Source organism: Scophthalmus maximus, chromosome 10 (assembly GCF_022379125.1).
Source record: "Scophthalmus maximus strain ysfricsl-2021 chromosome 10, ASM2237912v1, whole genome shotgun sequence".
Classification (NCBI taxonomy): domain Eukaryota; kingdom Metazoa; phylum Chordata; class Actinopteri; order Pleuronectiformes; family Scophthalmidae; genus Scophthalmus; species Scophthalmus maximus.
The window spans coordinates 1,029,198-1,045,432 of NC_061524.1; positions in this window are offsets into that span (position 1 = coordinate 1,029,198).

Here is a 16,235-nt window from a genome sequence, read left to right on the forward strand (position 1 = left end):
GAGGGGAAAGAGGGGAGACATTTTTTTTTCTGTTGTGTAAATGCTGTGCTCAGATTCCATTCAGGCCGCCGGGCATGACAGTGTGAAGTACAACATAGCAGATAACTTCAGCTCGCTTTATTTTAACCTTCTGTCCTTTTTTCTGAATCACATTTGAATCAAACCCGGGGGAGGACTGCAGAGGATTCCATTCGGGAGGTGACAGCTTAAAAAGATGAGTCGGAGGCCTGGTGTTTTGTAGTGATGGAAAGCAGGTTGGGGGAAGCAGGAAGCCTCGAGATCAAGTAACTTGCACAGACACATCAACGAGCAATACGACCGTCCCGAGTCGGCAGGAGATTATCGTTTAGCGTGTCTGCGTGGCACGGTGGGGCAGTGGTTGTCACCGTCGCCTCGCAGTGTGTGTGTGTGCGTGGGTTTGTCTCTGGCTTCCTCTCACAGTCAAAAGACATTTAGATTAATAAGCAACTCAGAGCTGTGGATGTTAATGTGAGCATGTCACCCCTGTGATAGACGGAGAAGCTCCTGGCCGGGGTGTAAACCCCGGCCAGGAGCTGTGTGAGCTGGTACAGGCTCAAAGGATCTAAATATATATATATATATATATATATATATATATATGAATCCCTGTTGACCTCCTGAACTACAGTCTCTCAATAATGTAACATGATTACAGGACTTCCAGTCCATGCACAAATCACAGAATCATCCTTCTCTTCGCAGTCCGTTAGACAAGCCAGTCAGAGTCATTGATCTCCTGAAGGTGCCGTGGTGACGGCACGTGTGCGGGGATCAGAGGAAAGTGCGGTAATTCAACATCCTCTGCCGTTCAGAATGAAGGAGGACGCCGGTGTTTATCTGCGGTGAGCGCAAATCAGACGACGGCTGTGAAATGACTCCTGTTGAAGAAAGCCAATATTGTCAGTTCCAGACCGGAGATTGTCCCAAAGGCATCGGGCGACCGGTCGGACATGATTCAATCAACGTCAGGCTGAGGAATCGGGGCTGGAAAGGGAATCTGTATTTAATATGATGTTGGAGGGACGAGGAGGTCAGAGAAACAGATAACACGCTTCTGTCCCGCCGTGTCGAACAACAGTGCTCAATCTCCAGAATCAACATGTTCTATCTGATTTGTCACCGAGGTGATAAAGTGACAATGTTTTGGAACTTCTTCTTAATCAGTCCTGTGAAGTCTCCAGGGGCTTTTCATCACTTGTCTTTCAGAGACTCTCCTCCAGCAAAATAACCACCACACAGGACATTTGTGAAACAGCGTATTGTGTCATATGTGGTCACTGTGACGGCCGCAGGGCTCCAGTGGTAGTTATGTACGCGGCTGCTAGAGGTGTCTTCAAATGGACTTACTTATGTTCTGTAAAGTAGTCGTGCTGATTCCCTTCCATGTCACGCATTACCACCCGGAACTTCACAAGCTCCTGAGTCGTGCGTCGGTAAATCAAATAACGCCCCACGATGCTCTGAGGCGGAAAACGTATTGTGGTCGTACCGCCCGTCTATTTTAGGAAACGGTGGATGTGGTCATTTTAACCAAATGAACATAGTTTGCCATGTGGGTCCAAGGACACTGCTCCTGTCCGTTACCGAGCAGGTTCAGCTTAATGATTTTGAGGATTTCTTTTTAAACAATTGTTTTGCCAATACGTTGTTTTATCGCCAGCAGTCGGACGTGTCAGTCGACAGAGGAGCAGCATATCTGACCATCTAGTGGAGAAATGCTCTCAGTGTAACCAAACCTGAACATTCTGTTAAACTGCTGCCAAGTAGATTAGGGTGTTGGTTTGAGACATTTCTGGGACAGACTGTAATTTGCAAGCTCAAGTCTCTGAAACCGTTGTAGCAGATCACAACACACTCATAGGAGTCAATTTTTTTCTTGGGAACAGTCTGTGATGAGCCACCTCCTCTGCTGCTCAGGAGCCAGGACTTGTTTACTGAAAACCTGAAATCATCACTCTCACTTTTAAAGGTTTCACTGGGGCCTGGTCTTTTCGTTCCTCCTGCAATAACGGAACACATCAACAGAGGTGACTGGGTGCAAAGTTGTTACGGAGGAGAGGCGACGCGCCGATCGTACGACTTACTTTTGAGTCCTCCCCGGCTCTCTTCAACTCGTACGGTAACGGGAAAACAGTCCCAGTGCTAATACCGACTCGTGCATAACCAAAATTGGATCTCTCTTTTGTTTGTGTCCCCGGGGACACCTTACGGCAAGAGGGAGGAAGATCGAGAATGAGATGGGATCGGTCGGGGGCCGATATTCTGTAACGCAAACATTCAGGCAGATCAATTTGACAAGGACACTGGAAAAACAGAAGAGAGGCGCGGAGCTGCGTATGGTTCGTACGAACAAATACACTTCTGCCCACTCACTTTACAAGGCACGGAGACGTACCCAACACTGAACTCTAACTTAGAAGACCAGCTTCTACCGATATAACAAGAGTACAAGCAGACATGCACGAGGACCCGTGGCACACGTGCAGACATATATTTGATACAGACGCTCTCACGTGAATATTGTCTGTTTTATTCCACAGTGCTTTGCCATATTTGCAAGAGAGCGAGAGAGAAAGAGAACTCCAGATATGGAATACAAGCGTGTTCGTGTCAATGATCCATATATGGTGTTCAGCTTTCCTCTTTTTTTTTATACACATCTTTATTATTTAGTTCTTTTCTGTTCTCTTTTCCTTTTAACTGGTACCCTTAACGTTTCTAGTGCTGTATCCAGCCCCTGGCATCGTGGGGACGTGGAGCTCTTTGTGCTTCATTCTGTTTGTATGAAAAGTGCCACATAAATGAAGTATGATTGAGTGAATTCGTGTCGTTCGTGGTGCAGATCTTCCACGCTGCCACCGTGCAGGTTTCTCCACCACATTTCGTCCCTTCTTCACCCGAGTTTCTTAAAACTATGAGTCAGTAACCAAAGTGGTTCATGGGCTTTAAAAAAGAAAAGAACCAAAAAAAAAGCCTGGTCATTAGGGTGAGATCTGAATCGCTCTGCTTCACTCACCTTGCTAAATATAGTGAGGGGCCGGGGCCACCTTTTAAAAAGGATTCCTCCTCACGGCCGCTCCGGTCCATCCATTAATGTCACGAAACCCTTCGACCCGTCGCTGCTCATCAGTCCGACCGAGCGTTCACTGGAACTAAATTCCGCTGTATTCAATTGTACCATGTGGTGCGGCTGGGGGTTCACTCATTCATTCATTCAGACTTTCTTTTCTTTCTTCCTTTCTTTGGATGATCCTCTTGTCCTTCGCTCATCCAGCTGTTCACCTTCACTCTCATTGTGAAGATTATAAAATATATTATTTTTGGTCTTTTCAAAGGACATGAGCTCAGCAGACTAGCACAGGCAGTGACTGATGCACGACTTCCGTTGCTTCCTGTTGCATTTGAACACGCCACAAAAATAACAGCTCACGGCCGAACTCAACACCAAGCTCCGTGTACACGTCTGCATCTGTGACACGGAACTATTACTGCTTAGAATTGTGCATTGCTAACTCTTCAATATAAATTTATAAAAAAGTCCACCGCATATCTTTTGCAGATTATGGGGAAATAAAGTGGTGAATGTGCAAAATACATGAAATGGGTGAAATCCCCAATTGGCTCGGTAACGCAGGCGTCCACAAAGACTACAGTCGATGATCGACCACGAGACATGTTCCAGAGTCTGTATATTCACCAACCCCTCATTCTGCCCCTGCACACAAATACAACTACACATCATCATCGGAAAAACACACGTCAGATTTTGTCCGTGAACATAGAACGTTATCCTGATACATGTGAGTCAGTTGATGAACGATCAACGTCATCGTGTAGCGATGTGCTGAAAACACCAGACACCACTTTAACCCCAGTCAGATTAATTCTCCTTGGCGCTGGTTTACTCATCACCACACTGTCGGCTTTTCGTTCACTTCTCGACAAGTGTAGGAGCTAAAGTCAGACGGTTTCCTTTCTGCACAGCAGCCTTGAGAATCCACAGAAGTTCACAGTTGAGTTTGCACATCATCGCTGAAACAAGAAGGGTAATCTTGTAATTATGGAGCGAATCGCTGGATAATATTTGTCGGAGCCGAGAACCAGATTTTCAGCAACTTGAAGGCTGTTATATAATCACCTGCTTCCGTGCTCAGGTTTAAGTAAAACCTCTTTGTAGAAGAGACTGAAGAAATGTCTGTGTCTCGGGAAATACAGATGGAAGGTTTCAACGGAGCACAGTTAGGAGCCGTAAACGGGGAATTAGCCTTTTAGTCGGTCGCGGTTCCCAATGACAGAAGCCTTCAGGGACGAGAGTGACCTCTGGTCTTATGCAACTGACATGTCAATAGACATTATTGTGTGTGTGTGTGTGTGTGTGTGTGTGTGTGTGTGTGTGTGTGTGTGTGTGTGTGTGTGTGTGTGTGTGTGTGTGTGTGTGTGTGTGTGTGTGTGTGTGTGTGTGTGTGTGTGTGTGTGTGTGTGTGTGTGTGTGTGTGTGTGTGTGTGTGTGTGTGTGTGTGTGTGTGTGTGTGTGTGTGTGTGTGTGTGTGTGTTATCGGCGTGCTCATTAGCAGAGTACCCGTGGCTGTACACATCATCCTTATCCCATCCCATAGTTAGAGCAGGTCCAGGTCAAGATTTTCTGGGGGACGTAATATCAGACAAGTGCGCTGCACGTGTTACCTCCTATTGATCAATATGTTTTCATCACCCGACGATGATATTTTTCTTTTTTACCACCCAGGCCTGTGACTCTCACATATGGTTCCGTCAAACGAACACTCAAACTCCTCAGTTCACTAACAGTTACTCAGTCTGAGCGTCCCATGAGTGCGCTCCTCCCTTTCTCTCGGTTCTCCGGGGCCGAGCGGTTCACGACCACGTCAGGTCGTCCTGTCCGGTCCGGTGACGACGTGTGCGACAGGTACCGGCAGCTGTTGACCCGGACGACAGGGCGAGTCTGAGAGGACGACGCTCCGGTCCATGAAGATGTCGCTGCGAATTTCCAGACCCGTCGTTGGTTGCGTGGTCGCCACCCGTGAGCCTGGAGGGATGACTCGCCTTGTTCACTGTAGCACGTGAAGTGTGAGGTCACCCGGAAACGTCTCCGCCAATTCTGTCCGATTGACAAAATTCTTAGTTGGATGAAGATCTAGAAAAAATGATGGTAGCGAAATTAATTTCTGGTCTCTGATGAGACACAAAAACGTCAAATCACCAACGTCTGCATCCGTCTATTTCTCCAATTTGTTACATAAAGGGCACATTTCCTCCCAGATGGGCAGAACCAGCGGTGCTGAGCGTGGGGAATAAAGGGCTCAGATGAGGTTCACATGAAAGGTACAGTTCTGTAAGTGGAATTATGATTTCAGTGGGAATATAGTTTGTATGATTTTATATTTTTCCCGTCGTAAACGCCGTTTCCCGTCTTTTCCTTTTAAGCAGATTTCCGTGTGCTACTCTGACCTGCTTGTGTGCTTCTCCATGGCCGCCTTCTTTCTCCCCGCTGTCAGATGTAACAGCGTATTAGACTAAAAGAGGATTTTTACAGTCAATCCACATAATTTGGCGTTTTCAATAGGTCATTCATCATCTAGAAATACACAATTGGGACACCTTTTGAATTCCGAGTCGCGTCCCGAGGCTGAAACTCTTATCTCTCTTATCAACCCATTCAAAAGAAGAAGGGTTGCAAATTGACCAACGATATCACAGATGAGTAGGACAAGTCCACCTCATGATGTGTTGAAATCTCATCAGGATTTTGCCTTTTCTTTGACCCCTCCAGCGAGCATCCTTTACATCCTTCTTTGTGTTTCAATAAATAAAAAAAGAAGAAGTGCACCCACTGCTAGCCCCCTGTTTTTGAAAGGAGGCAGGGTATTATTGGGTATTAGAGGCTTATAAAGGACAGGGAGACTGTCATCTCCCCGAGCCGCGGGAGGATTTCACTGATAACCTTTTACCCTGAAGACTTCCAAATGCACTGATATCGCCGCAGAAAGAAATGGGGACTGGCTTTATCTGGCCCCCAGCCACACGCGCTCTCCGCAGACATTTCAGTTTTTCAATCAGGGCTTATGTGAGAATGGATTCAAAGCTCGCCCCTGACCCAAAAGAACAGGTTGTCGGTGCTGACGTCAGCGTGAAGCCCGCAGGGAGACAAAGGGACTAAGCTCTTTGAAACACTCCTCTGGTTCTGCTCACATGTAAATGCTGTACAGCTCGTGGGAACATCTATGATCAAACATGTCTAATGTCATTAAACGACGACTGTAACCACATGTCCGCATGCAATATCCTTAAAATCTAGGTTAAAAATGAACTGCCCCAGAATGTTTCGACATTGTTGTTGTCACAGAGGGGACGGGTTTGTGTTCACATATCTGTAAGATATAATCTAAATGTCCTGCCCTGCACATTTCCCTTCCTGCGAGCGCAAATGATTGTTCCGGTGATTCAACCACCAACGTCTGTGCGACAGTTGCGTCGCCTGGCACGAGGTTTGCGTCTTTGCGTCGCCGTCGTGTGTGAAAACTTCCCGTTCTGGTGTGAACGCACCGTAACACAATACAGAACAACGCCACCGCTTAGGCCTAAAAAACAACCTCTGAATGAACTCATCTCCTTTCAGTCAAACACCTGACAAACCTGAACATGATATGGTTACTTTCTGATTCATGTTGCAAGAGTTAGATTATATGGAATTTGCTAGCAGGACTTATTTGTTAAAGCCAGTTGGATCAAATCCTACTTGCTGGAATTGGACTGAAATTCTCTTTCCAATGAATTACGTCATTAAATTGTCCATATCACTCAACGTGTGTCTCTGTGTGTACCTGGGCGCCGACTGCTCGTTTCCATAAAGAACCGTCTTTTGCGGCGGTCTGGTTGCGGTGGTCGATGTTGAACCGCTCAGAATTGGATCTGTGCCTCTTTTACCCAAATCTGATGCACGTAAACTAATAAAGAGCCACTCTGAAAGTGACCCGGGGCTAATAACGCCCATTTCAACCTGAGCCAAAGGACATTGGGGCAATTAGGTCTGACCCAATTACACCGGGCTGCGGTGGGAACGAGCGATAAATGATGAAGCCGTAAGAGGAGATAAAGATGATGTAAAGCCTCGACCTGCTGTTTGGCAACCTGCACCAGCCGTCATCAGTGAATTCATACTTTCTGTACCATGAGGACGAATGGATCCCATTATCCATTTGATCATTAATGTCATACGAGTTGATGAAGAGATCCTCTAAGTCAAGACCACTTCTCGTGTTTTAAATGCAAATAAACATGTTTTGTTGGCTGTTGCCAAATACTAATTCAAATTCAAATTGACTTCTGAAACTTCTGAACCGTGGATGAAAGGGGCATTACGTGATTTTTTTTGAAACATGAGTGCAGACTATACCTAAACATTGTGTTGGCGCTTGAAAATGGTCGGCAGGTTTTTTTTTCTTCAATTTTATCAAATCTGAATGTAAATAGAATATTTATTCAAATCACTCATTTTATTTTGTTCTGCTCAAACTATCCTTGAACAAAGTCTCTATATTTATGGACGAGGTTCAAGGGCCTGTCAAAGGTTTGTATAATGTCAGTTGCTTTCCCTTCGTACAGTATTTACACTGACGCTGCAGATTTCTAATATCGTGCAAATATTCCAAGCATCAAGTGTCTATCTACCGTTCCTATCGTCCTCGGTTCACGTCTTCACACAAAGGAAACACAGTCTCCTCACCAGTTCACCTTGAGGCACCATTTTGTCTCTGTGTAGGATACAATGCTGCGCTCCATTAGACCTCGGAAGTCGGGGTTGGTGACGTTCCTCAGAACCTCTGACTCCGGGGAGGGAGGGGGGCGTTCCACTTGCAACTTCAGACTCGGAAGTCGGTAGTTGGAAGGAGTCATGGAACCACAGCCCAGACTTCTAAACTCCGAGGTACAATGGAACACAGAATCAGTACTCACCAGTTTACTTGGTGAAGCTGTTCAGACCTTACAGGCGACAGCATTTCTTGGCCGTTGTATCTAAACTCTTGTTTCAGTTTAATCAAAGTGTCTCACGTCAGCTCTTTTCTGAAACGTCCACGACACTTTTGATGGGAAACTGACTCCATCACGTGTCAAAGTGTCCTAATCCTCCACAAACAACCGCGTTCTGCATGAGCCAAACTTCTTACTGTAGACGACATAAGGAGAAGCCTCGTGTGAGCCACAGCGCTCGGAGGCAATACACGTTTCCGTGATACGTCTCTGAACCACAGTCTTTCGCTTCATCACGTCAACCTGAAAACAACTTGTTCTTTACTTATTTTACACTTGAAGATTTAACAACAATGTGCTGGGATAAATAGGATGAGAACAGCTGTTCCTCCTGATGTTCCTCCTCTGGTCCGACTGGAGAAAAGACCCAGGTGCCCTCAGCACGAGCCACTGACTCACCCCGGTTCAGAAGACGACTCTCTGTGCGTCAACTATGTATTTTAGGAAATTCAAGCCCTTCCACTTGCACAAATCTGTCTTTAATAATGGACATTACTTTTATACAAGAGGGAATGAGAGTGCAACATGTTCAGATTTGGTTCTCATCCATTAAATAACAAAAATCTAGTGAATTATGAATAATTAATATGTAGAATCGATCATTATTCGATCGTCCGCCTCATAGCAATAAACATTTGCTCTTCCAGCAGCACAGAACTCAGAGTAGATGCTCATATCATTGTTTCACAGCGACTCAGAAGTCGATCATGCCACATGAGAAGCAACACAACATCAGTCCAATGTGTTCGATAGTCAATCACTGCTAATGCATGATGGGAAAACTGGCTACACCGACAGGACAATTACCAAGACGCACTCCGGTGTGGTTGTGATTGATCTGTGTCGTGGATCGATTCCAGATCCTCTTGTCTGCATGTTGTCTGACCTACGAGGTCAATCTGAACAACGTATTGAGTTTTAGCTAAAAGAAGAAAAAAATGGACGTGGAGAGCAAAATATTACATGTTATAATTTGGTTCTTTTTCAAATCTGCACATCTTCATACAAGATGTACCATCTCCCCATGGCAACATGTTTTGATTTCAAACATTTTTTACTAAATATGTGCACATGTTTTCAATGCACAGCCATACATGTGTCTAATATGACACTAAAAGTAACATGAATATACGTAAAACAAATGCAAGTTAACCTAAAAAAAATGAAGGATCATTATCTTTATTATCTGCATCATTTTTATGAATGGAAACACTAAAATTTAAAAAAAAATCATACCTGCATACAGTATATATTTATCAACAGGCAAATACAAATTGTATGTTCATAAATCTATATCTGAACATACAATTTTATATTTGCATGTTCATAAATATATATTTATGTGAACATACAACTATGAATGTTTTTCGCCTAATTTTAATGTGTTTTTACATCTGTCCGTTTGTTTGTTCGATTTTGTTTCTGAAACCTGGAACTTGGACCTGGGAGTAAATAATATTCCTCTCACTGCGGTTAACGATGTATGCCTACTTTCTTTTTGGAGGGCAGAAATGTTTCCTGAGCCAGAAACCATTTTTACATAACGTCTGCATGCACTTCCCCCTTTCGTCATCAATCAATCAGTGATGTTTATGGTTGTTTCTGTATCCACATTTTAAAATCACTGCAAATTGTTTCTTCTTCCGAACTTATGTCGCAAGTGGTTGTCCGATTAGTGATGTCCATCCGATGTCTCTCTCTTCCACTTCCTCTCTCTCACACGCACGCACACGCACACACACACACACACACACACACACAGAATGGTGCAGCAGTGCGCTGGTGGAGTGAGGCGGGTTGAATGGAAATGACTTCAGCGGGCCCTGCTGTTACACAGGGTCCTTCGGGTCGCACCAGCATGCCCCGCGGCCGCAGAGTTAATGGGATAGCAGCAGGATTGCTGATCAAGCACACTGGTGGCACACACACACACACACACACACACACACACACACACACACACACACACACACACACTCACACACTCTTTCTCACACACGCGCGCAGCAGCATATTCAACGACACATTCACACAGGCTCAGCTACACAGAAAAAACATCATCATTTAAGAGAGACAGACACAAAACACACACACACGCACGCACGCACGCACACACACAACTCCCACTGGACCTTTCAGGACAGGTCTGTCACACAAGCATCTGCCACAACTCTTAGATCAATGCACCCGAGCAGAAACACATTTTTCCACGGAAGCCGCAGCAGTTATAAAAAGACTGACACTACTATTGCAGCATCCGAGATGCGACACCCACCGAGTTGCAGGGGCACGAGGAGCGGACGAGTTCATCGCCTTCATCCAGCATGAAGCTGTGAAAACGGCCGTGACCTGAAGCGCTCCGGCCCGAACACCGACTCGCCGTGACCTCTTTGTGATTCGTCCGTTCAAACCCTGCGTGATGAAAGGACAACGATGGTTTTCATCAACGCTTGGTGAGGAACACTGACACGTGGCGAGGAAATGCTTTGTGCGTTGGAATTTTTGTGTCCGATGGTGGAAAAATCATGGTCATGTTTTTGTCTGTTGGAAACTAAAAAAGCCTCGATCTAGTTTTCTGTTTAAAGACGAAGCAAATTCTACAGACTACTTCAACTCAGTCAATCCACACACGCAGGCGGCGTTCACGCCAAACGCCACAAATTTCGAGGGATGGAAAACAATAATATTATTGCAAAATAATCATCTAAAATCAGTCCTGTACTTTACTGGTAACCACTGAGGTGAGACCAGTACATGGGCGACGATGAGGAATCTCACTTCCAACCCGCTGCTGACTGGTGCCCACCCGGACACGAGTGAAGCGCAGTTCCTCCTGTGGGGGCTCGGCGTGGGGCAGGAACCAATGGCAGCTGACATCGGGGCGCGAGGCGGTCTACATCCCTGACACGTCGCCAGTCCGTCACCGGGGGCCGACGTTATGAAAGACATAACAACCGACGCTTCGGTGGAAATGAGCTGCTGTTGTTTTCCAGCCGAGTGTCTGTTCACGCCTAAAACGTTGGATGCTGTTCCTGGAAAATCGGGCCTCATTATTGTTCGGCGACTCGTGATTTCTTGTTGTTGTTGTTGTTGTTGTTGTTGTTTTTTGGTCTGGAACATTCAGAGCGGGTGTCACCGCTCCGTCGCCACTGGCTTTCTGTGCTGATTGCGTTTGTGTAGCAGAATAAAACAGCAGCTTATGTGAAATTGAGGCTTCTGAGCTTCTCATTTCTCCTGAGCTGCAGAAGCTCTGAGTTAATATTCTCCGACATCTTTATTCTCTCTGTCACTCTCACATATTTCTCTCCCTTCTTCTATTGCTTTGTGTCTGCAGACACATTTTACAGGATGTAAATATGCTCCTTGAAGAGCAGATGGGTTTGCAAAGAGCCGGTTGATGATATAATCTGATATTCTTTTCTCTCCACTGTTTCCCTTTACATTCTAACCAATGTAATGTGGCTTCTTCTAATCTCCAAGTTGCTCTTGTGCATTTTCAAATTCCACTTTCATATTTTCCTGCCTCATTAACATGTATATATCCTTTACTTTCATGTCTTTCATTTGTGTTACTCACTTATTAATTCTCAGAGAGAAAAAAACTGTCTCAAACTCACATCCGGAGAGTTGAGAAACATCGTGCTATTTCCTCCTACAAGAGAAAATACTCCCTTTATTTTGGCTATTAGTCTAAGAAAGTCTGAATGGTTTCCACCTCAAGACCGGTGGAAGAATGTGATCAACAAGATGGCTAGAGGGAATATCTGAGAGATTCAGATATTAAACTTTCACCAACTGCTAATGCTAACGCTAACTGTCTGCTGACACACCTGCCGTCCTCTCCTGGATGCTAACTGCTAATGCTAATGCTAATTGTATGCTGACACACCTGCCGTCCTCTCCTGGATGCTAACTGCTAATGCTAACACTCACTGTCTGCTGTCATGCCCACCACGATTTCCCAGAGTCTCTGAGTTATTCCATGACACGTCAAAACCACAACATATTCCACTTAGTAGTGTTTTTTTTTGTTGTTGTTGTTTTTTTCTTTCTCCGTTGTCGCTGCAAACAACTCTGCTGCCGATTTTTTTACTTCTGCGGAACATTTGGAAACGAGCAGCGTCGGATAAAAACAAAAAAACGCAGATCAAGAGACGTACAAAGGCTGGCAGCTAATAATGGATACAACTTTTGTTGTTGTTGATCTCTAATATTCTGAATATATGTTCTACACCTAAATCATACCAACGACTGGCCTCCCCGCGCGGCGCCATGTCCCCGTCGTCATTAGACAAACTCTGACTCCTCGTCCTCTCCTCACCTGCTGTCATCGCCGCCCAAGTCACTTCACACATCCTGCCGCTCGGGTTGCGTCCAGTCGTGCTCCGATCCCCCGAGTCCCGTTGGACGAGAGGAGACGGGCGATCATGGAGTGCATTTGCAAAAGTTTGTAGCAAGCTGCTTTCTGAGAGAAACTTAAAGGGCCATGACAATATTCTTTTCTTAAGACCCGGGGAGAAGTCAGAACATGGAGCAGCCATGTTTGGAGTTTGACTGATATATAGTGAACAAAATACCACACACATTCTGTGCTGGCCAAGATTTAAAATTTAAGAATTTGAAATGTGAGATTAATTATTTGAATGGATTCTGTTTTGAATTTATTTGTGTCTATCTTTGAATTCATGGTATATTCTTGAAATGATCACGAATAGGTCTTCATTTGGTTGTTGTGCATATCACCAAACATTTTGTTCAAACAAGATTCTTACAGTCGTCGATATGAAAGGAAACGAGAACAGTCGTCCCAAAGAAATCAATAACTACAGGTTTCCACCATCACAGTACAAATCCAGTATCTTGAAATCTATAAATCAGTTCAGTCATAAACTATTGCCACTGCCATAAATCATCCATTTCTTCCATTTATGAATGAAAACATTTTCTCTCACTTTTAGGTCATTTGCAGGTCATTTTTCCATAATGTAAAATCTCTTCTATAATTACTAACCGTTGTTTTATAGTAGCTGGTTCAGTCTTGTGATTCATTTGTAATCAATAGTATCTTGGCTTAATATCCATCATTACCCGTGACACTACCATTTATATTTCCGAGGCACATGACTACATTCCTGAGGTATTGCATATCCCACAACATCCTTAATTGTAACATTTGAATACGTCTTATTTCAAGATTTCTTGTCAAGTGGAGTTATCTTGCTGAATGGACGAATCATTTCTCCTCAATTTCAGGCTTGATTTCCTCCCTTTTAGCTTTTCCTTGTGTTGCCGTGTAGTACAGTGAAGGAGATATCTCCGGCCTCTGCTGCATCTTACATATACTTTGTTGCCATAGTGACGTGATATGGCCTCAAATGTAATTGTATCACTTGAGGACAGTTGAGCTTAGCTTCAATTTAACAGACTGTCATGCTGTTTCCAGACAGTTCTATTTATTTTTCAGGTACATAATCAAATGTGAATTAAGTCAAGTCAAAGCAACACTTTTTTTATTAATGTTTTTACATTAAAACTCCACTTTTAAAACCTTGTAAAAACACTGCATGCATAAGATAAGGAGCCTAATCGATGGACCCCGTGTGAGTCATTCGGTGTGTCGAAGTCCAGCGGCTACATGAAGTTGCTTCTTGACAAATCTGAGTAGCAGCTTGTGAATATCTAATTGCCACTTGGATCGGCGGGGACTTTTGTGAACGAACGCCTTAATCTGTGTTCGCACGTGTCCCGTGTTGGAGCGAGTGTGCCAGACACTTCCTGATCTGACTCTGTCATCGACCGTCAACCCTCATGGTGCGTTCACAATGCAGAGACACTAAATATGCATCATTCGCTCATGTTGAAATATCCCAACTCTAGTTGAAAAATATTGATGTGAGACGTAAGTGCATTTGCGTTGCAGCTGACTGCAAATATATTTTCTCCATATTGTTCTATAGTGTGAACAGTGTCAACCATGAAATTAAAATATTTTTTCCATCATGTAAACCATCTTCATCAGGGCTGGTTGGGTCTCGTGTCTCCTCACACGTTCTATTGACTCGTCTGATTATGAGCACATTGTAATACTGCAAAATCCTTCTTTCATTTGTGGAGGATGTATATTACATATGAGGCCAGTTACACTCATGTTTTATTTCATGATAGAATACCAACATTTATTCATTCATGCTTTACTTAATATCGAAGATTCCTGAATTAGTATTAACGTCGCCATCCCATTGTCCTGAAAGAAACCTTGTACGTTATCACACTTACATGACAGTCTTCTCAATAAAGCTCTCTGTGTGTGTGTGTGTGTGTGTGTGTGTGTGTGTGTGTGTGTGTGTGTGTGTGTGTGTGTGTGTGTGTGTGTGTGTGTGTGTGTGTGTGTGTGTGTGTGTGTGTGTGTGTGTGTGTGTGTGTGTGTGTGTGTGTGTGTGTGTGTGTGTGTGTGTGTGTGTGTGTGTGTGTGTGTGTGTGTGTGTGTGTGTGTGTGTGTGTGTGTGTCCTGTGTGTGTCCTGTGTGTGTCCTGTGTGTGTCCTGTGTGTGTCCTGTGTGTGTCCTGTGTGTGTCCTGTGTGTGTCCTGTGTGTGTGTTTTTTTTCAGGGCGGCTCATTTACACACACATATCGTCAAGTAAGTCTACGCCCCTGAACACATAAGTGGTAATAATATACGTTGAGAACGGCCCGTGTGGGATGAGAGTATTAGCGTTCCCCGACCCGGCCCGGTGGCATTGGCGGTGGTATTAGCGTCGTTGGGAGGGTTCCACGGAGCAGACCCTGCACTGGGCAGATAAGGACTGCACACACACACACACACACACACACACACACACACACACACACACACACACACACACACACACACACACACACTTCCACCTCCTCACATCCCGCGGACTCTGAATCATCGGGCCGGACCCAGCGAGAGGGGTATTAGAAAAATATCTCCAGTATTACAAGCCATATAAAACATGCACTTGCACATGCACAAAAAACATTTTTTAAATGCTTGTTTGCTCCCACACACACACACACACACACCCCCCAAATAGCATTACCCTGCATGATGACTGTGAATGGATTGGAGGAAAAGGGGCTGCAGGAATGTGAGGTAACGGGCTCATTATAGTGTTTTGCAGCCTACGAGGGGAACATACTGTTACAGTCGTGGCATCATAGCGTCATTAGGTTTTCTGCTGTTACAAGAAGAGACACGGTCTAATTGTGGCTAATTGTTTTGTCTGTTTTCTGTTCCCGTGTGTAGGAGCGTTTTTTAAAATGTGCGCATGGCCAAAGCACCCCATTAATATGTGATAAGTGTTTGGATGAGAAATGAATTCTGTGAGGAACATCACTGGAGCGTGAACAGTTTGGAAAAAACATCCTGGATTTGCCCCTTTTGTCCGGATCCGTGACGACATGTAATGGGTTCTTTCTTGGCCCATGTGCCACCGTTTTCACCGAGTTTCCTGGAAATATATTCTGGAGTTTTTGCATAATCCTGCTGACAAACAAACAAAGGGAGAGGGTCGAAACATAACCTCCTTAGTCGAGTTCAAAATCATTACCACCGGTGACTGGATTCAGAAAATGAAGTGGCACCTCAACACAATATGATTTTTCATTTCCCTCCACAATGACAAGATCTGCTGCCACAATCCTGTTACTGTTTGGGACCTACTTTATTTCTCCATCTGGATTTTGTTGTTGTTACATATTCCTTAAATTAAAATGTACTAAGCCAAATTGCCGCTCAAGCAGAAGTGCGGGCCAGGCCATATTCTGAGCACGCTGCACCGGGAACCGGAGGGAGTGGCGGGTTAATGGGGACTCGCCGGCTCATTTTCCCACAGGACACCTTCGCAGAAGCTAATCCGGTCACGGCTTAAATCATAACCATCATTGACTCGTAGCACGTGCCGACCCCCGGAGGTGTTGCCCCCCTCTTCTGCCATGATGCGTCCAGAAGTCCAGTGTCCATTTCCGAGTTGGTGGTCACATCCGTGTGAATTGGTAGATGGCGTCCGTCGCGGTGGGACGGGGGAACACTAATCGGTCCCTTGTGGGGAGTGAAAGAACTTCAAACATCCAACCCAGGAGCTGCTGCCAGCTGGGACGGGACCACCCGGCTGTGCCAGTCGGTGGTGAACTCCGCCGGCAGC